General features: G+C 44.5%; 1 protein-coding gene across 1 annotated transcript in view; it reads right to left on the minus strand.

Annotated features, from left to right (window-relative positions):
- The window catches only part of LOC111247000 (cadherin-like and PC-esterase domain-containing protein 1), a 173,296-nt gene extending 149,421 nt beyond the window's left edge, over positions 1–23,875 (minus strand). Inside the window, exon 1 of the mRNA XM_086984964.1 lies at positions 22,851–23,875. The gene's annotated coding sequence lies outside the window, so the exon portion shown is untranslated. The remainder of the gene's footprint in view (positions 1–22,850) is intronic.
- Between the last annotated feature and the right edge of the window lie 816 nt (positions 23,876–24,691).

The raw sequence follows: 24,691 nt of genomic DNA on the forward strand, positions 1-24,691 counted from the left end.
CGATGCCTGGATATGACGATGCAGTCGAACTGAAGAATGGGACCAAAAGTGTGCGCAGGAACGCGACACGAAGCGATGGTACTGGGAATCACCGTAATGAGAGAAAGTGAGAGATGGACAAACGTCTACAATAAAGGCAATAGATCCATAAGTACCAGGCGCTCTCTTAGCTGTTGTCGCTTACTGACATTCAGTCATGAAAAGACATGCACATATATTTATCAAGAGGCTCGAACAGTTTGGTTTTCTCGTCGATCGGTTGCTTCTAATTTAAAGCTCTAGCTTTCTCCTATGGAAATTATTTTAAAATCATTTGTAGGCATTAGTTATATATCTATGCTACAGATCAACAACTGAACGAGTGAATTATTTGTCTAGTTATGCACAAAAATAATGATTACCGAGTTTGCGAAGAGGTAGTGGTGATTTGTGCTATGACACTTTCTTTATAACTTTGAAAATTCGAAGTTAGACTGTGCTTTCGTAAGACTGAGCTCAAATGTCGAAGAGGCCACGAGACCTATCTTTTCACGAGAATTTAACCAAGGATTTTCAGTTTTTCTGATAATTTGAATTACGAAAAGCATCTGTTCACCAAATTGTGCACGATTTTCAGCATCTTCGCATTGTTGAGAACCACTTGGAGAAGCGTCTACTTTTCCGTCAAAAGAAATTTACCGGTTGATTAATTCGGACGAAAATATCACCCCTAAGCAACCTCAATTCATAGGATGAGCCGAGGATCAAAACAAGGATGAACATTTTACTAACTTTACAAGCGAAAACATAAATAAATTGAAATAGCTGAAATAGCCAAGGTCTACTTGGAATAGAAAAACGTCTCCATTTCACGATTCCATTGGAGCCTGGCTGTTTGTCGTTTCGAAAAACCCCACCAAAACTATCAAACTAGCGTAGCTAACGAAACACAACAAATCGAATACAACATACGAGGGATATTTGGGTTATATCCGCGCTTGAGTGAGTTCGAGGTGTCGTGGTAATCGCAAAAAAGCCACTTTCCCATCTCGTGTTAGCTCTCCCTCAACAGTCGGGTCCGGTGTTCCACATGACAGCTGCAGTAGCCAGCAAGGCCCACTCACTATTCGTACACTAAACAGAACTTCTTCCTTACAACGAGGCATCGTGTATGCTATCGAGTCACGGATGGGCGACGAAGCGGTAAACAGCGCCTCTCAGGGGAGAGAGTCGATTTCATTGATTGCATCTAGCAAAAGGCCTAGATCGCCTTCCTGGACGCCACCAGCAGGGTCTGGTGGTGAACCTGCGTACTACGGATCTGCTCAGCGATGTATTCTCTACGATGAGAAAAATGAAATAACCAATACTACTAGCGATGTTGTTTACTACCATAGTGGTTTATAGTACTAAGCAAAAAAACGTTTTCTTCTAACGTTAATCCGCACTTAGCGTTATCGCAATTTGATAAACAGTAGTTCAGATAGTAGGGTTGCCTTGGTCGTTGCGGTTCTTATGTACGCTTTGCAGCTTTTTTTAATTTGTCTAATTAATGTTAGTAAAGGACAACTCTGTTGGCATATTCGTTGAGATCGTTTCGAATAATCTGTTTGCCTATAAGGAAACTAACTGTACAGCAACGCCCGGAACAGAATATGGAATTTAATATTTCAGGACGTTTTGCTATCGTTGCGCTATTTCAAAGATCAGTTTAATTGTAACTGATCTATCGCAAGTGACTGGAAATATTACCCAAAAATTTTGATACCCAAAAAAAAGATGATTTTTTCGTTTTTCTGGCACAATGAACGACCTAAGAAAGGACCGAAAGCCTCATGGATGTCTGCCTCTACCCATGTCAAAAATGTTTAGATAATAAATTTATAAGAATCATCAAGACACAAGCACGCCCCTCCATATCGCACTACTGCTATATATATATATATATATGACAGTCATTGTATTATCTTAACGGCTCCTACACACTCTCCATCTCTCTCACTTTATTTTTCATTTATTGTTGTCGTGTCCCTACTCGTGGCCCCTTTTTGCATACCAGCCCAGTTTCTGCTACAAGCTTAGAAGCAGGGCTAAACGACTCTGCAGGGCTGCGGCAGAAGAAGCTAATAAATCAGATACAGTGTAGCTTTATTTTCTTGTCCTAGGTTTTCCTTGCTTCCTTTTAAGGAGCGGGCTCGGCAATAGCCCGTCAGGGTTCAGATCCCTCGACGAGCTATCAACTTAGGTTGACCCTGCCATTATTTCGTGCGCTGCCAAAGTAAGGTAGCGCAGATACCCCACTAATTATGCCGCTGGGTTGTAAGTAGTCTGCGGTGTTAGAAGGGCTCTCTGGCGTAGAAAAAATGAAGAAAGATGCGTCTATGGAACCCAGATAAAGAGCAAACTAAACTGTTTTAATTTGTTGTAGTCAAGCCTCTTGTTTCCTTTTCCGCGACATCGAAACGTCCGCTCGTCGGTACTATCCCTTAATTTCATTCCCCGCTCCTAATAACCTTAACTCTACATCCATCTCATTACTATCTTCATTTAGAGCTCATTACACTGGGATTCTTTAAAGACCTCAGTTACTTTTGCCAAACGCACAGCGAGTAGAGAAACGAGCCGCAAAGACGCTGGCTGGTTCGTTTCTAGGCTACTTGCACCAGCTTGAAGTAAGCGCCTCGGGCAAAGGCAGACTGAAAGATACAGACGTCTTCCGCTCGAATGCCAGAACTAATGCTATGACTGGGGTGGACGAGATGACAACGACGTCTACAGAAAAGCCAGCTGCCGGCCAACTGCTGACACCAACCAACCGACAAGAATATCAGCAGCCGGTAAGGACAACTCCGCCGGCAGAACTAGCGCCACCACCATCTTGAACTCTCCTTGATGAGCTTCTGTATCGCACTCGCGGCTTCGCTGGTTTGCTGTCGTTATACTACGAGTATGTACAACTGCTACGACCCTCGCTTCACTCGGCTGTCTTCACGCATGCTGCAACACGACTGTGGCAGCTGCACAGGCGGAGCAGCTTAGGTCAGCGCACAATACGTGGATTAGGAGCGGATGGAAGCCGACGGAGTTTCATCGGAAGCCGACATGTGGAGGGCTTCAAGCAAGGAGAAGCAAAAGAATACAAAAGAGAATTAAAGGGAAAAGAATGAAAAAGCAACCCGCAGCAAATCCAAAATAGGACGGCAGAAAGCCCCCTCCTTCCCTCGCACCTTTCGAAGGGCCGCCGTCAGAGCTTATACTGCTACCACTAGCCAATGATCAAGGTGTCAGAGAGGTGAAGGTTACGCCTCGTTGGCTATTCCCTTAACTTAGTGTTTTGGCGTGGCTTTCTGTTCCCCTAACTTTCAAGCTCAACGCGGCAGTAGCAGCGCCGATTGACAATAGAAGAAGTAGCCAAAGGACTAGCCCGAGAAACGCATCCCCTCCCTCCGTTAAACTTACTGTGGTCCACAGTTCATACGTCTAATATATGAATCAAGTTGTTTCTGCTGCTGAAGCTGTCCCTAGTATGGGCGTGTGTTCCATTGTCTGTTTTTTTTTGTCTCTATTTGCACGATAGAGAAGACTGAAGACAGCTACCACCTTGCCCCTCTTGTAGGGTCGAGAGTGATGGCCGGGGGCTCGACAGTACAGTATGTTCCCTTTGTGTCGTCCTCGTTATGGGCTGAGACAGACTAGTCAAATGACCCAGGTGATTCGCGAAAGCTTAAACTGGCCCTACTTGGAAAAAGTAAGAATAAAAAGTTCAGCGAAGTAAAAGCGCACTGAGAATGACTTAGAGTTATCGTATTCAGTAAAGAGGTGGCTCGAACTGCCTTTATGTACCTTCACGCATATCCTGCCTTATGTCAGCCCAAAACTGTCGCCTATGGGTATTGAACTTTGAAAACTGGTAGCAAAATTATGTCCAACTTTAATGGTAAATGTTGGTGTGTCGTTTAGAAGTCAAGGACTACCTATAAAGCTCACAGACAGTATTGGCGATAAGTGTAATGACCTATGATTTAAAATAGGAATATTTCGGAAATATACATTATCTTGTGAATACATAGAGTTATAGCGATCGAGCGTTTCATTCATATTAGCTAATAGGTATGCGAGTTTTTTTTAGCTGGCGTTAGCTACACAAATTAACAAAAAGAAACTGGATCTTTTATTGTCTAAAAATTCATTTACGCTACCGCTTCTTCAAGCAATATTGATATTGGAGAGTTTAATTAGTAGTACTAACTGATACGTTCGTTATCTATGAACCAGGAAAAGTGATTATATGTAAATTAGCCTGCCACAGAGTGTCTGTTGTTCAGTGTTGCTTGTTGCTATAAACAATAATCTTGTAATAAAAAAAAAAATACGAAGCTTCCAGCCAGGCCGACGAGTTTCATCATCTACTTAACAACAAATTTGTGATTTGTCACGACCTGACATAATGCAGCATGTTGGCTATCAGCCAATATGTCTTAATCCACTTCCTTGTTGACCCCCTTCGACTATTGCAAACAGATATTATCATGGTTTGATGCCCTGACGTATGAAACTGTCGCTCGACAGGTGAAGGTCTAACGAAATAAAACACCGACATGTGTGTCTCCTTTTCTATAGACATTATTCGTGGCTATATGTATTATATATTTCGAAGTTATGAGCTCTCAACGATAAGTTTTCTAACTGCACTCTTATTTCGATTCGCTCGCGTAAAAGACTCGGAACGCAAAACACTGCCGAGAAGAAACGTAATCGCTCCGTTCTGTAATCGTAATGCCTCTTCTTTAAACGCAGCTGCCGTAACTGTTCTAACTTTTACACCTCTAGTAGGAAGCAGTAATCTACCTATTCATTGGCGAGCGCTGGCAGCCGTGTGTGCGCAAACAATACATTTTTTAAACAGTTTGGTCTATCGTATGTCACCTCAAATCAATAGCACAGAGCCAGCTTAACAGCAGACGAGGGTATCGAAACAAAGGTAGAAGATATCTAAATCTAGATATATTGGCTACGTGACCCTTATCGCCCCCGCCCAGCTGCTTCAGGTATATATATATTAGGGGCTCTAGCTCTATGAATATGTACACATAGACAATAAACTCGACGTTAAGTAAACCAACGTTATTTATTGGTAACTAGAATACATACACAAGCAAATCGTGATTTTACTAAGCAGAATTCACCGAAATCAGATGATTTTTGAATACAGACACCGCGAAATATACTGCTAGTTTAGTATACAAAATTATCTAAAAACTGTCAAATAACGCCATCAGTTTAGCGTTAATCCTGTTAGTCGACCGTAGCCCCGCCTCAGTATTTCGTCTCACGAAGGACTACGTCCCAGAACCGTTCTCCCCGATTCTCCGAACGTCCGTCATTCGCTCTTAGTCTCCACTAGATGGATATGACATAAGGCTTCTATAAGCCATACCACGCCGACCACGCTGTGATCAAACTTTGTCGTCGCCGGCCAATCTCGCGTTTTCCGCTGGTTGCATGGAACTCGCCGGCATTAAACCTCAATGTCCGGTCGCCAATGAAACCCGAGGGCTAAAGGAGTCACCAAACTGACGGGAAATAGACGACATCAGCTGCCTTTACGACCAGACCTCGTGAGTTAGTAATTATTAGACAAGGGCCACATTTTCAATGGTGGCGATTAAGAGGGGCAAGAACCCGATATTCAGTTTGAGCAGTGCTATCAAGAGGTACTGCCGATACGCTGTGCCCCCGTGTGCCTATCCAGTATGATGCTTAGCAGCCGACTTCTCTTCATGAAGCAGATGCTATAAAGCACCCGCTTCATAAGATGATTCGTATTTTTCGAAGAAAACGGAAAGGATATCTATGCTTAGCAAAAACTCAACAGAGAGTGAGCTATCTGTTGCTTCTAGAATGCTCTCAGATGTTAGCCGAAGTATTCTCTTTATAGGTAATTTGAGTCATATTAGCGAGAACTCACGTATACTATGGTAAGTATTCACTATGTTTGAAATTTTATGCGAGTCTGCCTAGCTCGAAACTGCAGTTCAGGATATCCTTTTATTATTATGCTAAGCATAAAATACTCAAAAGAAATGTCACCCTTTACATATCAGGTTATGTTTCTCTTCTCGTCACTATGCAATATTATTAAATGAAGTTTAACTTGAAAGTAGAACCCAGCCGCCTGATACAGTGCGTATGATAGTAGACTCTGAATGGAATACTAATTCTTTTATAATACAGTACTGATGTAACTTGCGGTAACACCATTTCATTTTGTCTTTATTACACGGATACCTTTTCTTCGTTGCTATGATTTCTCCACGCCTGCCGGCGAGCTTCAAATGCCATCGAGCTAAAATAGAAAAAGAAACTAAACACACTGGACCATCTCTTTCTCCATTTGAAGCTTCATCGTATACAGTAAATAGGCGCTCCTGTATCAATGCTCTGTGTAGAGGAAGCCTGCTAATTGGCGGGACGAAGCAAACTAAGTTAACTCCACAAAACTCCCGTCTAAATACTTCTTACTAGTCGCCTTCGTCGACGTCATCAACGAGAGTCTGTCGTGACACAACGGCCAGAACTGCTCAACTTAGTAGACGTTGAGGAAACAGTCGCCGCATTTTCTACAGAGGTGACAACTGACGTGAGGTAGCGAAGCTACCTGCTCATTCGAATCTATGGATCAATAGAAAAGAAGTATAGAAAGAGGCACTGAAATCCTGTTATAGGCTGAACTCAACAAGGCCCGATTGAACACGACAACGTTGTGGTGTAACGGTGCATCATGTAAAAGGATTTATCATCGAACGGACATCTATGCGGTTGCTAAAGGTAGGAGAGATTTCAAGTAACAGTCTGCGTTGGGTTGTCTTTCTTGAACTACGTACGTGCCTGTTTGTAGTATGTATCCACTTTTACCCTTGTACCGTCTTAGAGAAGAGGTCAAATCTGACCCCCCCATTGCTATTTCGTCCCTTCAATTCTTCTCCGCATGTGTGCCTCAAGCTCGAATAGGGGTAAGCGCCTTTGGTAGCTATCACTGACCGGCATCGTCTGGGTATTAAGCAAACAACGTTCTGACCTCAAGTGGGGCTCACCCATTCTGCATCTAGTCATCGACATCTCGTCCGATACTATACTGTGCCTTTTTCCAGCTTTTCGAAAGTGCCTTTTTAGTCTGCTTCGATGTTCGACAATCCCGTTTGTATTTGTGCCTTGCGTTTTCTATACAACGAACCAAATGTATCAATAGGAACCACAGGATATTGGGATGCTGCCCGCCTTTCGACCAGACAGTTTTCTCTTTATGGTGTTCGCAGCAAGACAAGGAAGGCAAACCATTTTTGCCGGCAATCTCTGCTTTCGTGTCTCTACTGCTAGATAGTCCCGATTTGCCCACCCGCTCACATGGACAGATACACACGCGCACACACACACAGATATCCATTCTCACCTCATAGAACAACTAACACAAACGGCCTTAGGCTAAGTGGTCTTCCTGAGACTCCTGTCATACTGCCGGCTTGCGTGCCGATGCGGGCCGACCGCTGAGGGGCCAGTGGCTGCCGGGCCGCTTCCCTTCTACCATACAACCCCCTACCCCACAGAACTCTCCACAATACGGCCCTTATGCCCTTAGCCCAGATCCCAGCGCTGTTAGCTCTTACCCTCCTTGATACTTCCCCCAGGCCATATCTATTGATCCGCACGTACTCGACGCAATGCAACGGGTGCCGCGGTAGCATAGAAGTACAACACCCCTCGATTAACGTAATATGGGTGGCCGTAGAGGCAGGCACTCCAGACAAAATAGGGTACCATCAACTTCTCGTCTGCTTAGACCTAAACTCCCGGTAAGTTGTTACAAAAGTGTGCAGTGCGTACGACCATCAGCTCTGCGGCGCCTCAACTCGAAAAGCTCTTTCAAACGAAGCTCGATACAGCCTCAAGTCCGATGTCACTTAGCTTCTGGTGGAATGTACTACTGCTGTCGCCATTATCACAGCGTTGCTATCGAGGCATAACTGTAGAGCCAGTTTCCATGTGCTGGCTAGAATCTCCGTGTGCTGACACATATTGGAGCGAACCGTCGGCCACTCAGTCAACGATGTATACGCATGGGGGTGAGCATACAAGATTCCCTCTGTTTTTCCGTCGTATCGCTTTCTCTTCCTCATTTACTTTCAGTGGTGTGGCCGCACTAATTATCGGTATCCTGGCTGGCTGACTGACTCACTCGCTATAAGGCCTCTATTTTCTCCAAGCAAATCGCAGTTCTAATCTGAGCAGCAGCTCATATATGAGTGATCGCATATCACTTTCATTTTGCATTTCGTATAGTAAAATTTCACTTAATTTAATGAATGGGCTGCTACCGCAAAAAGCCTTAGGGGAACAACGAAATAGAACGGAAGCGACGTAAATTTCATCTGTTACTGATATATGGTTGGCAGTCTTCGATGTAGAAAGGACGGGATTAAGTGCTTGCAGTGGGTGTACGACTTGCGACCTGAATGCATCTGAGTAGGTCTTACATCTAAAACTCGGGGCGAAGCGGGTAGCGCGCAACATAATTTATAGCAAGTTATATAAGAATATGTGTTAAACCAAATGCAAAAGAAAATATCATACAACGATTAGCATCGAAAGACTCATTTTAAATCTATCTAAAGATCTTTGTGTACAGAGTTAAGTTATTAATGGTAAATAGATTTTCAAACCCTAACATTTCTTTGTTCGTTATTAGGCGGCAAATTTGGGTCGACTGACTGGGCTGCTCGTGCTGAATGAAGCATAACCAACGCGTTATTGTGATACAGAGAATTATGAGTAACTTCCATAGTTTATAAATAAGGTTGCGTTTTCCCTAAACGCATAACCCGAACTAGCCCTATACGCAACTAATTCACCTCTAAAATTTTATAGCTAATTTTTTCGTCGGCTACAGTCTATGAACAAGAACTCGGAATCCCTTCTCTGTGTAGCGTTAAGAACTATAAACTCTAGCTGGAGCAGCGTGCGCTTCACGTATCTGAAATCTCTCTAACAAGTTTACGAAACAGCTTGTAGAAATATGCTGTGGTAACCACTTGCCAACACTGAAAACTAAGCCAGCGATAGCAAAATGTTTAAAGTTACCATGGTGACACGCTTAAAGAGATGCGAACCCCCATTTAATACAGTTTTTAGTATCTATGATTGTCTTCTGGAACAGGACCCCGCACAACAGTAGCTTAAGTCCGACGTTTAATTTCAATTAACAATAAAATTTATTATGTAAATAGTTGTAGAGATCGTTCGTGAAGGATAAACAATGTAAACACTAAGGTACACCTCAAAGCAAACTGGCGTTGTACGCTCATAAATCTTGTTATCGTTTATTTTTAAACCTAGAACGTCCGCGCGCTAAATTTAGACACGGCTTATGTTGTATGAACTTCGATAAGGGCAATTAAGAAATAATGCTTTTTTCGCAACTTCGTTTATCTTGCTTTAGGTAGAATAAATACAAACCGCTTACGGTGTATCTAGCTGTTCACTTTGGTAATGCAGGGCCAAGTTACTTCAGACACTACTAGCCATGCTTACATATTCACAATCTCAAAATAAGCCAAAACAATTGAAATAAACCTGTTCAAGTAAGTTACTAACATCTTGGCTCGAAACGCGCCACAAAGCACGGCCAGCGCATTGCGTCGCTACATTCGTAAATTTGCTTGCCGCGCCCGAAACAAGAGTTTATAGGCGACCTTGTATCCTAATTTCAGGTAGGTTTCTGCTTCTGGCTAATACAATTAATCTATTCATACATTTTAATTTTAAACCCGTGTTTCGAAAAGTTGTTATTTTTGTGTCCTGAATCTATTGTATTGCTTGGAGAGTGATGGTAACTTGTCGCTAGACGAAGTATCCGGGCTACGGATCGGCTCGACAGGGAACACTTCATGCTAATTCATTTTATCTCCATCTCAATTGAATCCGCCTTCATATAGATGAATAATAAGAAATATAAAACTCTATAAAATCTCGTTAGTTGGGATCAGGCGTCGGACATGAGGCGTTTGTAATAGCTTAGAAATGCCTAGTCTACAAGGCCAGCTTAGGCCCTAAAATGTCCGTCAAGGTGCTTTTGATTCGAATCGATTATGTTAACTATCGTTTCACTTACATTCACGTAACGTTAATAAATGTAACTTAGATTAAGACTCATTAAAATACAAACGAAAAACAACGATGAAATTTGAATCCCAAACTTGCTCGAATTGATCTTATGGGAACCCTTCTTCTACATGCTTTATTAGCTTTGAAGGATTTTTCTCATAAGGCATGTAGTAGTAGTAGTAGTAGTAGTAGCAGTAGTTAGCTGTTAGAGTACTTAGCTATCTACACTCTGTGGAGTTGATGCGTTCACAAACGAATTGGGAGCCAGCCCGTTTCTAGTACGTAAACGTATCGAGTCAATTGTTCGGTCAGTACTTTGGTGTACTCATTTCGGAGTATGTCACTAGCTTTATCTGCAGCTAGTGAGTGGCTGGATTCATTTTCAGTGATCATTAATTTGAAATTTCTGATCGGTGGTAAATTTCAGCTTTCAAATTGATAACCTGCGCCAAGCCTAATGCCTTATCTATAAAGTAAGTCTTATTAGAAATCCGTTATTCATTAGAACCGATGCTAATATGTTTCCACTATAGGTTCAATAGGGCGTAGATTTAGATTTTCCTAACAGACAATATGCTTCGGAATTCAGTCAGTTCAGATATCACCTGAATTTCCTGTTATTTTTTACAAAGGCGCGAAAATTCAAAAAGCTCAGAAGTCGATCTTTGCTATTTCACGGCCAATTATGTCCTATCGATATGATATTTCTTTTATACGGCAGCCACAATCTCTGTACGAATTCTACAAAATGCGGTATGATTTCGTGCGAATATTACACGAACCTGTTGAAACTGTCCGAAAATAGTTCCTTTGGCTAATTCTAGCAACTGGTATGTTGGTCGACTGCTAATCCATTATGGTAGCGGTAATACGAATATGTATGTCTGCCTCAATGTTCTGATGAACTTTCTCTGAAAGACACCATGTAAGAACCCATATTTACAAAAAAAAAAAAAATTATATATAATTATCATTTTCACGAACATGTGCGGATCCTCTTCCGCCGACATCGATATTGATCTGCATAATAAGCGTGCTTCATTGCTCACCCAACAAAAACTGATATTGAATATGGTCGTTCTTTCTCGACACCGTTCGCTGCCTCATTCGCTTGAGTTTCCGTAAAACTCACTTGACCACACAAATCTTCGCTTTAGAGGATCCAGGGCAGAAATTGAAAATCGTAAGCTTATTATTGGTGATTTCATTGCATCGAATACGTTTTTACCCATAGAGCAATCCCAAAACTTAGCCACGATGCCGTACTACGGCTCCATTCGCTGGCTGCTAATACATTAACACTGTCGAAGTTGGTCGATAAGTTTCGAAATGGCATATTCGTAAGTATTTTATATCGTTATAAACCAATTGCGAGAATGTGCTGCTAAATCTCCTTAATAAACTTTTGCGTTTATTCTCTTGAATAAATTGTATATTTATTTAATAGCGTTTTCGTTCCATTTTGATCTCTATTTTGTGGTCGCTGGTGGAATGTCCAGCCAAGCGATTCGTGACATTGCAAACTCACATATATTGCTTTGCTTATTTCCTGCAGACGGCATGCCGCAGCTTCCGCATACTTCCATAACCTATATCACCTTTTTTTTGCAGACCCTTAAGCGAATTCAGAGCCGGCGAGCAGCTTTCATTGGCCGACATGTTGTCGTAACAGCCCCTCCCTGCCTCCTCTAATGGACAGGTCTTTCGTATCCCTTTAGCCAAAAGATCTGCGAAACAAGGGCCTGGGATAGAGTTTTTGTTCAGTCATAAATATAAAGATAATAATCACATTAACAGCAACATTCGTGATGCGGACAACGCTCGCTACCAAAGCACGCTCTGCTTCAATGGCGAGGCGAGCAGGATTAGCGGGGCTCTGGGTGGTCGCGAGAGTTCGTGGGGCGGGGGTTGAGCGAGTCCAAATCCCCATCGTAGCATAGCACTCACCCAAAGACCACCAACGGAGAGTCTACGAATATAACATCCGATCGAGGCAGTGAACCCTTGCATGGCCTCATCCACACCCCTCCGGCAGTGTGTCTGCTGGTGGACGACCCGTACGCTCCCTTTGCCACTAGTCCAATGCCTAGTCGTTAATAAATGATACCTTCTTGTTTTTCTGCTTTTGCAGCTGCCATTCGTACCGCTGTGGCAGTACTGCAGCGAGTTTTCCCTTTTTTCCTTATTTTCTCCTTCTTGCGTCCGTTGCATCATCTGTCCTGGCTCGTTGGGTAGGTCGGATACAGTTGAGGGTCACGCTCATCAGATCAAACTTGCTAAAATAAAAACCCAGATTTAAGCTCAATTTATATAGAGTGTATGTGCCCTTCAAAAGCTGAATACGAGTACGTACTCGTAGGGCATGTGCATTCATTATAATGATAACGCTCACGACGATAGGCAAGGTCACACGTATACAAGTAGACTTTTGCACAAAAGAACACACCCATATATATATATATATGTACCTTCTATTACGCATCGTGTAACTAATAATCTTTCATTAGACAGAAAACACGATGTTTTCAACATAATACTGGTACAGATACCGTTTTTGCCTATGAGAGCGCGCGCTCTCTGTGTCGGTTCACCTAGAATAAAAAACGTCTGGTACACTTCAAGCAAACGCGAGCCAAAAACCTGAGATTTGTTCATATATCTCACATCAATCAATACGGCAAATACAATCTCCTTAGCTAACAACAGTCTTGCTAATTATTCTTTAATGGATGTTTTCCAATCCTATCTAACACGTAATGAATGCTGTTTAATTCTATGGCTTTTGAAATCATACGCGCGAACTCGGCCTTCTTGCCTGTGATTTCGGAAGCCTTTAGCGTGGCTATCACGGTTTTTTCTGTTACGACGTGAAGACGATCACGACCGTTTCTCTTTACTCTATCCAACGCGCTGATGAAGCTCGTTGAGTTAATGTCTCCTTGAAAGCTTCTGTATTTAAGTAAAATATGCATGTAGCATACAAGCGATAGGCCTTACGCCAAGCCCGAATTGCTTAATCTATCTCACGTAGACAGCTGCGTTTATATGAGAACGGTGTGAAATTGCGATGGCCGCAGTATCACAAAACAATTATTATTATATAACTCATAATAACGGTGGCCCGAAAGTGGCCACCAACCATTGCAGCTCCTGGCCACTTTCAGTAGAGATACCGTGTTCAACAAACACCACCCTCGGTATGGGCACATCCCTCACTCCGTCATATTTATCTTGACTCCTTTCTCTTCCATAAAGTTACTTTCTTCTTCACTTGTTTTATCTCATCCTCTTTGTTGGTCATAGTCTGTCGTCGAAAGTACGTAGTGGCGCGGTTTACGTGGCGTTCCATGCCGTTCCCAATTGCCTTCGTCACTATTGGGGCAGGATTTGTGAAAGGGGTGATGTGGCCAGTAGGCTATCTGCGCACTGTACTGGCTAATGTTGGGGTTTTTTCTGTTGGGGTTGTTAGTGTGATGCTTGTAACGTTGTCGGAGCAACTTCATAACGACAAGAGCTGTTCCTAAACGAGTATGATCTAACCTATTTCGTTATCCAACGAAGACTGTTCGGCGCACTCGGCTAACTGTGCAGAGGAGAGTGAATAGAAATTAGCAGCGTTTTCGACCGGAATGCCAGTTAGTTGGAAGGCCTGACAGCGGAACGCGCTGAGAGATTTGACGCGTAAAAGGCCCACGCTGATTGATGAACCCTTTGGACATACCGAAGCGACGTGGTCTACCTCACAGCGTTGAGTCTGGTGGCGAACTTTAAGCCGGATCTGACCCCGATTCTCCCTTAGATGCACCCCACGCCGCCCTCTTTTGGCCGACACTAACTTGAAAATGGGATAGCCCCTTGTGCTTAAACAACGCTGCTAAACACGGGAGGAGGTAATGCTTATCTATGTGGCGGTAATAGTAATAGTCGTATAGGGCCCGTCAACAGAGCGCTAACCTCCGTCTGTCTGCCAGCTGAAGCTTCTTGGAGAATCCTGTATTTTTCTACCGCACACTCTTCAATATTTTCTGCATTAACTTGCTATCGTGCAGTAATGATTATCACAAAAAAGATGTCATTGTATCTATCTTTCCTACTGTAATTGGCAAGTATCGTGATCCTTAAATTTTATCAGGTTACCAGACATGTTATCGGGCGAGTTTTAGAACTTAAGTTTCTTAAGAAAAAGAGCTTAAGTTTCATAAGTATGTCAACTTATGGCAGAATACGGACGAAATTTATCGGAATTCGTACCCTACAAACAACACAGATGTTGAAAATTTTGCGCTAACTTAGTCAATTCAAAATGCCGTATTGAATCTTGATGCATGGTTTCTACAAAAATTTAGTGGATCGCAGCTTGCCGTCTACGTGTGGCCAGTTGAACTCGAATAGCACTCCGTCTTCGGGTCAAGCTAGGCCATGCAGCCCAACAGAAGTCCTTGCCTGAGTTCTTGTCATTGGAAATAGATGCTAGCGCGTTTTCTCCGTTTCGCGCGACAGGCGGCACCGGTGGGTCTCATGGCCAACACGCGACAAAAGATTTTGGCTAAGGGCGGGGCTCTCTTTGAGACGCGCTTAACGACGACCATTGCTTAGATATAGGCTTAGTCTGGTGAGATTGCTATCGCCAGGATAGCGTTTGCTGCCACTAAGGGCACTGGGAGCTATCCAGAGGCAGCGGAAGACGTACAAAGACTTCAAACAAACACTTGACCTCAAGGGTACTCCAAGTAACCTATCTGTTGTCTCCGTTTTCCAGCTTTACGAAGAGGATCAGGCAGAACCACCGACAACATCCCGATGCAACCAGGAGGGGTTTTAGTGCGTTCGCGCAGCAAAATAGCAGACACAGCTACGCAGCCGCTGTAGTAAATCAACCCTTCACAACAAAGTAGCAAGTGGGGGGAGGCACGAACGAGCAGCAGTTGGTAACTACAGAGTGCTGCTACTTTCTCGAGTTGACAGTGCAATTATGAAACCCCTCGGGCCGTCGAGGGTTGACAGCAGACTAAAAGAAAGCCGAAGAATGGTCCGTTAGCTTGCCAGCCTAAAGCTAGCGGCCGGCGACGTGGCTACGCGTGCTACTTCGTACATATTTTCTCGCTATGGAACTCGTCATGCTCTGGCATACCAACCGACTAAAGAAGCTATCGTTAGGATTAGATTGAGGGCAGCAGATAGGGCTTGAAACCAGAGCGGTTTTTCTCTATCGCATTTTCTCTCAGCGGTTTCTGACCAGTCGGACAAGATGGCGGTGCGACACTTAGAACAGTTTGATTAAATAGCGCACCTTGTACGACGACTCGCACCGACAGGAATCTATTCATCTGTTTCCATCGAAGAAACTCGCGAAATCTCAACGTATCGTAAAGGCTGCGTGCGTCTACTAGACAAGCGTTGCTACGAAACGACCAACGAGCATGTAGCCTTCTAGCAACTCTAGGCTGGTAGACTATAGCTGTATTTTGCAGCTTTGTCACTTGAGGACTCTAACTGTAACGACGTTGCCCGTAAGTTCTTGGCTATGCATGTAATTGGGCCTGTAAGATTGTACAGTAGCATAGCTCACAACTCACTGTCTCTGCACGAATAAATGTACATTATACCCGTGTAGCGACAAGGTATATTTGTACAAGCAATTGCGAAAGCAAGGGAATCCGTCGTACTCCTTGAGAGAGAGTAGCGTTAATGCATTGTAGATTCGGCGACATGGGCAGCAAAAAAAGGGTTTGTCTACTAGAGATTTCGAGTGAGCTTGCTGGGCCAAACCTGCTACATTGCTGATCCTTACCCCTCTTCTCTCCAAGAAGAACCATGCTTTCATACCCTGACTCCTATTCAGCTGCCACATATGTGACATGTGTCTCTATGTTGCAGGGACCTCTACTACTACCACTGCCACCATTGCTGCTGTTAAAATCGGAAGCAGTGAGGCGAGCGTCTGCTAAGCAGACCGACAGCAGGTGGACGAACGTCAAGTGCCAGTCGCAGCTGTAGTTCCACCGTCCCGTTCAGCACGTAACTATTGCTGCGTCACTTAACGTTGGCTGACTTTTTCATACTTGCGTTCTCGACCATTGCCTCAGCTTTATACCATTCTGCTTCAATGCCCCCCTCGCTGGTGGTACGATAGCATTGACTGCGTGCGCAGGAAATGAGATAGGACGAATCAGGCCAGGTGGTTGTCACTTATTCACGAGGCTACATTCCATTTCTCTTTCGTGTTTCGAAAGTAATCTCTAGCTGCTGTTGCTGTTTCAAGCAACAGCTGACTTGAGAGTGACCCAGGCCTCCTACCGCGGTCAACTTCGATCGACGGCTTCAACGATAAATGTGGAGATGATCCTCCAAAAGCAGTAAAATGTTTATGCTACTAAGTATTAAACAAGCAACATTTTTTATAGATAGGACTCTATGTAAGATGTATAATATAATGTCTTGTATATGTGCATATTGTCTATTATATATATTACGGGTCTTCGGTGATATAAAGTTATCAATTTTATTTGTTTCCATCATTGTAACATATTATGCTTACGGTGCATATTATTTCCGTATCAGTTTCTTTCCCGTTTATTTCTTGTAGCAGGTAACGGCTATGAAGCACTACATTGAGTTTTTCTCTTTAGATAAAGGGCTCGGTTAATGCAATATTGTCTTTTTAACAGCAGCAGTGGCATTGACAGCGTCACTTAAGGACCCAGATCGAACAACGTGAAAAGGGGAAGATCTGATCAGAGACATCGAAGAACAGAGATTCAAACCGTATTTGAACAACCGGCGTAACGTTTGCGTCCCCGCTTACATGCTAACATTCTTCGTTCACTGTTTGCCGAATAAGGAAACTGTCAGCGACGACGGCGACTGCGGCCATTCTTAAACGCACAGATGGCACAGTGCATACAGAAGAAGGAAGGGAAAATGCGACACTCAGAGAAAGGATATTCCGCTCAATAAGCTCACTTTTTATCTTCGTTTTTCTCCGTTGCTCTCTCTTCAGTTCCCCTGGGCACACGAACAAGGCTCTTAGATCAAGTGAGCCTCTATCGGTACACCTTTTAATGGTTGATTCGGTAAGTGCTTCGTAGCCGGCGCAGCACTGGCTGGCCAAAGGCACTGTTCATGCCGCTTGTATACACTTGTGCGTACATCTATAATTTGAGCGGCGACGACTGACACTAAGGGTGTTGAAAATGCGCGTAATGTTAAGCGCTTCCCATGCTTCTCTTACCTCGGTTTGCCTGTCCTTGCCAATAATGATCAGGATGATCATTTTCCCGCCTGCGACCGATCATTGGAGAACACTGAAGGAGACAGAAGAAGAAAGGGGCCACGGAATGGCCGCCCACTCTGGTTTACCTTGCCGGATAATAACAATAGCGTCTGTTACTATCAGCTTAACTGCAGCAATAGCTACAGCAGTGGCGGAAACAAGCGGTGTTGTTATTGTAATAGCAAAACTCATTTAAGTGTCAGCGACTGTACTTCGAATCAACGTTTCCACGCAATCACCATTGCCTTTTGCCGCCTAGTACAACTCGAAGTCAGCAACATTATTATTGTCGACGTCCGCATCTGCTATTCATCTATCTGTCTGTCGATGAGACAAAGTAAAAACCCAAACCTCGAAATCGACGAATGCCAAAAGTCGCGCCCCATAAAGAGTGAAGACCAGTGCCGAACGTGTTAAAAAGGTAGACGAAGTAGAAAACTGACAACTGGACCTAAGAGCCGACGATGGGACCCAATAACGACAGGCAGCGCTGCCACGCAACAATAATACGTGCTTTGTAGGGGCATGAGTGACCACAGCAGCAGCAAAAGACACCCAAAAAAGAATAAAGGAAAGTAATCTTACAGCACCAGCTAAACTGTCAGCAAGTAGCAAGTGGCACCAGCTAGTTGTTGCCGCTTCTGCTGCTGAAGTTACTTGCCACTGTGGGTACCAACGTTGTTGTTACGTTACGCAACAGGTCACGCACAAACATAACAGGCAACATAGATGTTGGTTTGGCATGGTGAATAGACTCCCCATCGCTGTGTTACTTTATGTTGTCTTGTTGTTTGGCTGCAGCAGCCCGTTAACCGCTCTCTTGGTGGGGTCACTTGGGAATGACAATACACTGTATTTTGCCTTTAGCGATGGTATTTGTCTAGGTAAGCGCATTTGACCAACTACAGTGGGTAGTTTGTAAATGGCCAGCTACGCCCTTGTATCCGGATGTATATTTTGTGTTGGCTACGGTAAACTAAGGCGACGACCACCCAGCCAGCGAAAGGGGATAGGGTACGGACCCAGGGACTGATATACCCAGAGCAGAAAGCCACAGCCAAACTGTCTCCTTGGTTACATTGTCGTCCTGCAGAAGTGAAGGCCATCACAGAACGAATAGCTTTAGCTGAACAGCGTTTTGTTGCCACGTTCCGCACGTACCGAGTGAGGCTGGTCTACGATCATGCTACCATATCAGTGGTCATGACTACCTACGACGCACTGCGTGCCAAGCTGGCTCAGCGGACCGAGAACATTACGGAGAGTAATAATAGCTTAGTAATAATACTAGACACATATATGGTGAATTCACAAAATTTATCCAACAGACTTTAAATACAAGACAAGTAGATATATCACAATATGTTTACGATATATTTCTTACCTATATTCCCCATCTCCCTCATTGCTCTGCAGCTTACCTTATGTCCTACAGGGGTATGGCTGCTTTATGTTTAATTTATAGACTGGTACCTGAATATGACTTGAATTTATATTATATATATATATATATATACAGCCATATGAGTTACGGAAGCAGGGCTAAACGACAATCGTACCGATCTTCCTGAGCAGGCACGGGTAACGAAACGAGATAAATTTTACTTAAGGGAAATCAGGAAGATTTCGTGATGGCAAATAGGTGTAAAAATCGCCGGTTGTACTAGTCCTTATCCTGTTAGTTGTCGTGCTTTGGCAGCGGTTGTTAGTGGCGTGTCAATGCTGAATAAAACCGGCGCCACCCACATGGCTGACATAAGCCGGTTGATCCACTAACCTGATATCGTCTCGCTAGCTGCTGACAGTCTTTCTTCTACGTCTACTACTACTAGATTTCATATACACTCCCCATTACAATCACGGACCAACCAGCCTTGTTGTTTTTTTGTAGTATTCCCTATTCCCGTTCGCGGATTTGACGTGTGTTTTGGTACCAATTTTGGCATGGTACCACTGGCTGCTGCTGTTACCAGCTGCCTTTTCACTCAACATTATGCTTCTAGTAATCGACAATGGTATCTCTGAACTTTTGGATTTCCTGATGGCCATTCGGCTCTGAACCTACTAACAGACAATAGGCGTAGACAGGTCTTTCTTGCTCTCTTTAGTTTTCTGCCTTCACTGACCTCCTCGCAGCAGCTAGTTTTTTTACACAGATGCAGCAGCAGCAACAGTCACCGGACTTTGTCTTCGTTTTTATCTGCCAGCCCCGTTATCTTTTTTTTCGCTATAGCATTGATGCTGCAGCTACAGCAGTGTCAGGCTTTGGATAGGCATCGTTAGCCTTCGGTTGGAAAGGCGCTCTCCCAGTTGACTGACCGACCGACGGACTGCTGTTGACTTGCTCAGCGTTACGTCGGCCACCTTTCACCTCTCCACTCGGGCCTTCCCGCCCTTCCACTCTAAAGGCCAAGTCCTTCTCGATGCCAGGTCTCGTTGATTCCGGCTTCTTCGCTTGACTGAAGGCCGTTTCGGTTGCCGTTCCGTTCCGTTGCAGCCGCGAGTACCGCCACAGCCACCATCGTCTTCGTCGGCCAACCCTGCCACCGCCGCTGCCACCGTCACCATGCAGTATTCGATGGATGAAAGTCGTTTGTCGACGATTTTCTCTCTCAAAGGAAAATAAGGAGAGGAAAAGGAGGAGTAGCAGCTGCAGGAGTCGCAGTAGAAACACGAGAACGAGGACGAAGAATGAACGAGCCAAAGAACGACGAAGAAAACTAGGAGGCAATGGGCCTAACCCAGTGCTGGTAGTGGCGGGCATGAGCCGTTAGTACGAGGTGGCCAAGTGAGAAGTTCTCAAGAATAGCTCCCGAGCGAACTGAGTGAACTGGGAGAAAGGGGACGGCACCCACGTTGGTGCGTAAGAGAAAGTTTGGGGTAAGGATAAGGGATAGCGTCTGCCAACGCTGTAGGACGGAGGCACTGCTGACAGAGGAGCGAATAAGCCCAAGTCACTCCTGACTGAGTAGAACCAGGGGACTCAATGGATAGGCTACGCGAATAAGGGACGCGACAAAGAAGACAAGGCCTGTATGGTCTGCGTAGACTGGGTGAAAATAGAAGCCAATGGACGAAGAGCTGCTAACAGCTTTTGGAAAACTCGCGCTACGAGGGCTAGAGCCAGTAATGGCAGTAGTAGTCTTCGTGGCAACAGAACATAGGGACAGCGAAGGAGGGAGTTGAGTTTGGGGTCTCATAAACGAGACAAGACAACGGACCTGGAGACAGATGGCGGCCTCGGGAAACCCGCAGACCTGCCTAAAACGGGGAAACCGAATGTTGGGGGAAACGTGGGGCATGATAATTGAATGAGAGAATGCGCATGTGGCTCCTACCAAGGCTAAAACATTCTTCGTTGTTTGACGGAGATATAGTGCGACGAAGATTTGCAACAAAGCTAGAAGCGAGATGTACAGAGAGTACGGATAGCAGTAATAATCGTAGCACCGCTCGTAGAACTCATAGCGGTAGGATATGTGCATGACACCAATTACTAATGGGCCCATGGGAATACCTGTTTGCGACCAGTCGCCATCTGGTCATCTAGCCCATTCGCCCCTTTGAGTTTTATTTTGCCTCGTCTTTTTTCAATCGTACCGTTCAAGCCGTGCTAATATTAAATGGACATGTACTCTTCAGCAAGTGATACAATTTAGCGATTTTCTGTTTATATGCGTATGTACTATGCATGCACGTTTCCATTAGGTCCAAACCGAAAGATACAACGAATAGATTTTAAGGACCATATATGTGACAATTGTCTGTCAAATATGTATATTCTTAGTGGTCAGCCATATAAAGAACGAACCTGCCCGTGTATATTGAACAAACATCCTAAGCTAGATAATTTAACCCATTCCTTGAAAACAATATTAAAAGAGAGAATAAGCTTAGAATCAACGCAATAACGAAAGCGATCATTGATATTCAGGTTCCGCTATGTCCTTCAGTCTGCTTGTATATCCCCTTTAAAATATTTTGGGCGATCCGGAACAACGCTTATTTTTTTGCACCGTTCTTCTGTACAAGAATATGTGGCTCAGCTTCCGTTTCGTCGAGTAAAAAGCAACGCAAGCAAATGGTTGTTTCTATGAGTTCGCGGTTCATGAACATGAACGACTACTTATTTCCCAACGAAGAATCTAAACACTTTTCTCTTAGCCCTTGCCAAAAACCAGCAGTCTTCAATAATTTACACACACTAAATGTTTGAAAGCCTTCATTTAATCCACAGCTGTTTTTTGTTTCCTGTAATGCATCTCATTATATTTGATTGATCATTATAATGATGCACGCTATATATGAGCAGAAAGATGCGTGTTGTAAAGTGCGTGACGCGCCAAAGTGTCATTATCGCCGATCCCACACAATAATATGAAGCTACTAAAAGCCGAAACCTTTGCCTGCGTAGTTAGCTGCCACCTGTTTTGTGGCAACAGCTGATCCATTCTTCTTTGCCCGCTTTGCGAGCGCTTCTTCATTGCATTGGCTCTTTATGTGAGCTGATCTGCGTAATTATTGCTGTCGTCACGAGCCCTGACGTCGTCGTTTGTCTCGTTGGGTGTTCGTCCCCTATTGTGTCATGCAACGATAGTCTTCTCGCCGTCCGGAAACGACAAATGTGATTTCCGTCTTCGCTTCTCAAGGAGTAGGACGAGGATCATCCGCATAGCAAACATTGCCCGTTCAGCGGTCATTCTCTATCGGCGAACGCCTAGATGTAGGCGGATTGGGCGCTAACAGCAGCAATAACAGAAATAGCTTTCTCTACCTTTCGTAATAGTAATGGCAATAGTTGATGGTAGGTGGAGACGGAAAGTACCGTGGTCGCACTATGAGTATTACCTTGAATTGGCTAGTTCGCTGTTGGCAAACGCAGCAGAAGAGAAGTAAGCTGTAGCAATCGCAGAAAATACTAGACGCCACATCATTGCCGATAGACAATCAGAACATGATAGCTTTTATTCAAGGATACTTTAGAACGAGATTTCGCGAAAGCTTTCGAAAAAAGCTAGAAAGGCGAAGCATGCGGAGAAAAATGAAGTCGAGTGGGGTACTCAAACGACAATCGTTTAATCCTCGCGAAATGGAAATATCATACTAAATATTTTTTGAAGCTAATTGACTATTTTATGTTGTGGATACATCGATCGAATATCTATGCAGCCATTGTTTGCACTTTTTGGATTTCACTGTTGCCACGACTAGGTCTTCAACACCACTTCGGCCTCGACCTTCAAAGAGTAACGTCTGATAGAACGGGAAATACTGGAAAATTTTAGCATTTAAAGTATCACTTAGCCTCTTACTTCCAGCCCCCACTTTATCAAATACCGAACGCGCCTACGACAACACACATCGAATAAATAGTCACGTTTCTTACATGCGATCTATTGTTCCTTGACAAAGGGCTACCTTTACCTAGCACCAGGCTCACCTGTGTTCGGTGTGTGGTGTTATTTTCTCGCCGGCGTATTTCTTACAAGACCAGCGAGGGATTGTCGTAGTGTGAGCAATGTCTTCCAGTTCTTCTTATAGAACGTCAGCAAACACGTTTGTTCCGTCTTGTTAATATCACCACGTACACTGTACAGGCTACTACTTAAGCCTGCGACGGCGACCAGCTGCCGCGAACAATTGCGGAAATTTAATAGTAACATCAACGTCAACAATTGTGCGCTGGTCCGGTATAGTTTTGTCCTGGTTGAGCGCTAATGGTTCCTGGTTACCGTCATCAATCGTCCACATGGCACTCACCGAAGTATCGTCACTTGCCACATATGCACGCACTCACACATCCTGCTATCATCGCTGTCACTTGTAAGCTTTTTCTTTTTCCACTTAATATGGGCGCCACTCAGGCCCGCCTACGATGATCGCCGCAATAAGCGCCAGTCCTAAAAGCGATTATTCGAACACGCTGTTCCGTCATAATTCAACGGCAGTTGCCACAAGTCGGTTTAATCACATAATAGCCTCACGGAGGCGCTTGTTGGTCTTCTTTCATTCCAGTTATCACCTTCTACTATATCAGTGTGGGCGATACTGATTCGAGATGACAGTCAGCTGGTTACTGAGCAATCGAGGACATCTCAAAATTGAAGAACAGGCAACACTACCTATGTAGTTTATTACTTCAAGCGTTCAAACAGTCGATCAGCTAATATTATACGTGCTACATTTAGTTGCTTCCCGAGTCGCACACTGTTTGGCTCAGAAGTAACCGTTGAAAGCCTGCGCATTATTTGTCGGCAGGAACCGCTTGTTTCTCGGGGAAACTGCTTTTAGTGATGTTATTGTTGCCGGCAAAACTGCCGCCGTTCCTGCAGTTTCAAACAACTCAAACCTACGAAGAAAGGAGCCAAGGTAACAGGCGGATAATCAGTCACATGTTGGCAGGTACGCATGGTAAGGCAGCTGCAGGAGCCTCCTCCGCTCTGCGCCACCTCCTCGAGCCGAGGCCGCAGTCGGCTCTGCGAGACCGCTATAGCTCGCGACGGTGTTTGCTGCCCTTCCTCTCAGGGTGAGGGTCCGGAGATGCCCGCCGTCCGCCGTAGGGGCGGGGCGAGGCAACGCAATGGAGGAGCGCATTGAGAAAGCTTTGATGGGGGGTTGGTGCTCCAGTGGGTTGATGGCAGGCTAGCAAACTAGCAGAGTCGGTCAACTCTTGTCATGGGAAAAAACTAGGACATAAGGCACTACAGGAAGCGTATGGGCTCGGACGCATGGGAGCAGATGACCCCGAAAAACGTGCGCCCATCACCAATGGTACTAAACAGCCCGTCCGCGAAAGGCAGTGGCAAGGGGCTGCCGAAGCACACGAGAGCTACACCATTTCTACTGCTATTTCTTCTGCGGCTGCTAGATCGGACAATGTTACCACTTCTCTGGCGTTAAACAAATGCTTTTCAGAAGTAGGAACAGAGGTAGTCACTGGCTAGCCTAGCAACGATCAATTTGCTTACGCTATCCTCAACTTGTGTCCACCACTGCTGCTCGACGTCGACATCGAAGGAAAGCACCTGCAGACATCGACGAGTTAGCTAGTCAGCCCGCAACAGAAACAGCAGGCTTCTCTTCGAGGGCCACCGTTCGTAGCAAGAGCAATAGATCGTTCGTAGCTGACGCACTTCGCATGCGTGGTTTATCTCTGTAGAGTTAATGGGTGCTTCTTGCCCACTCATGGCCCTATCAGCTTATCACCTATGCTCCAATCCAGCTCAGCTGGCTAAAGCTATAGAGTACCGATATTTCAGAGCCCTCTTCTACGCCTTGTCT

This window comes from Varroa destructor, unplaced genomic scaffold, assembly GCF_002443255.2.
Source record: "Varroa destructor unplaced genomic scaffold, Vdes_3.0 BEIS01000003.1, whole genome shotgun sequence".
In the NCBI taxonomy this organism is placed as follows: domain Eukaryota; kingdom Metazoa; phylum Arthropoda; class Arachnida; order Mesostigmata; family Varroidae; genus Varroa; species Varroa destructor.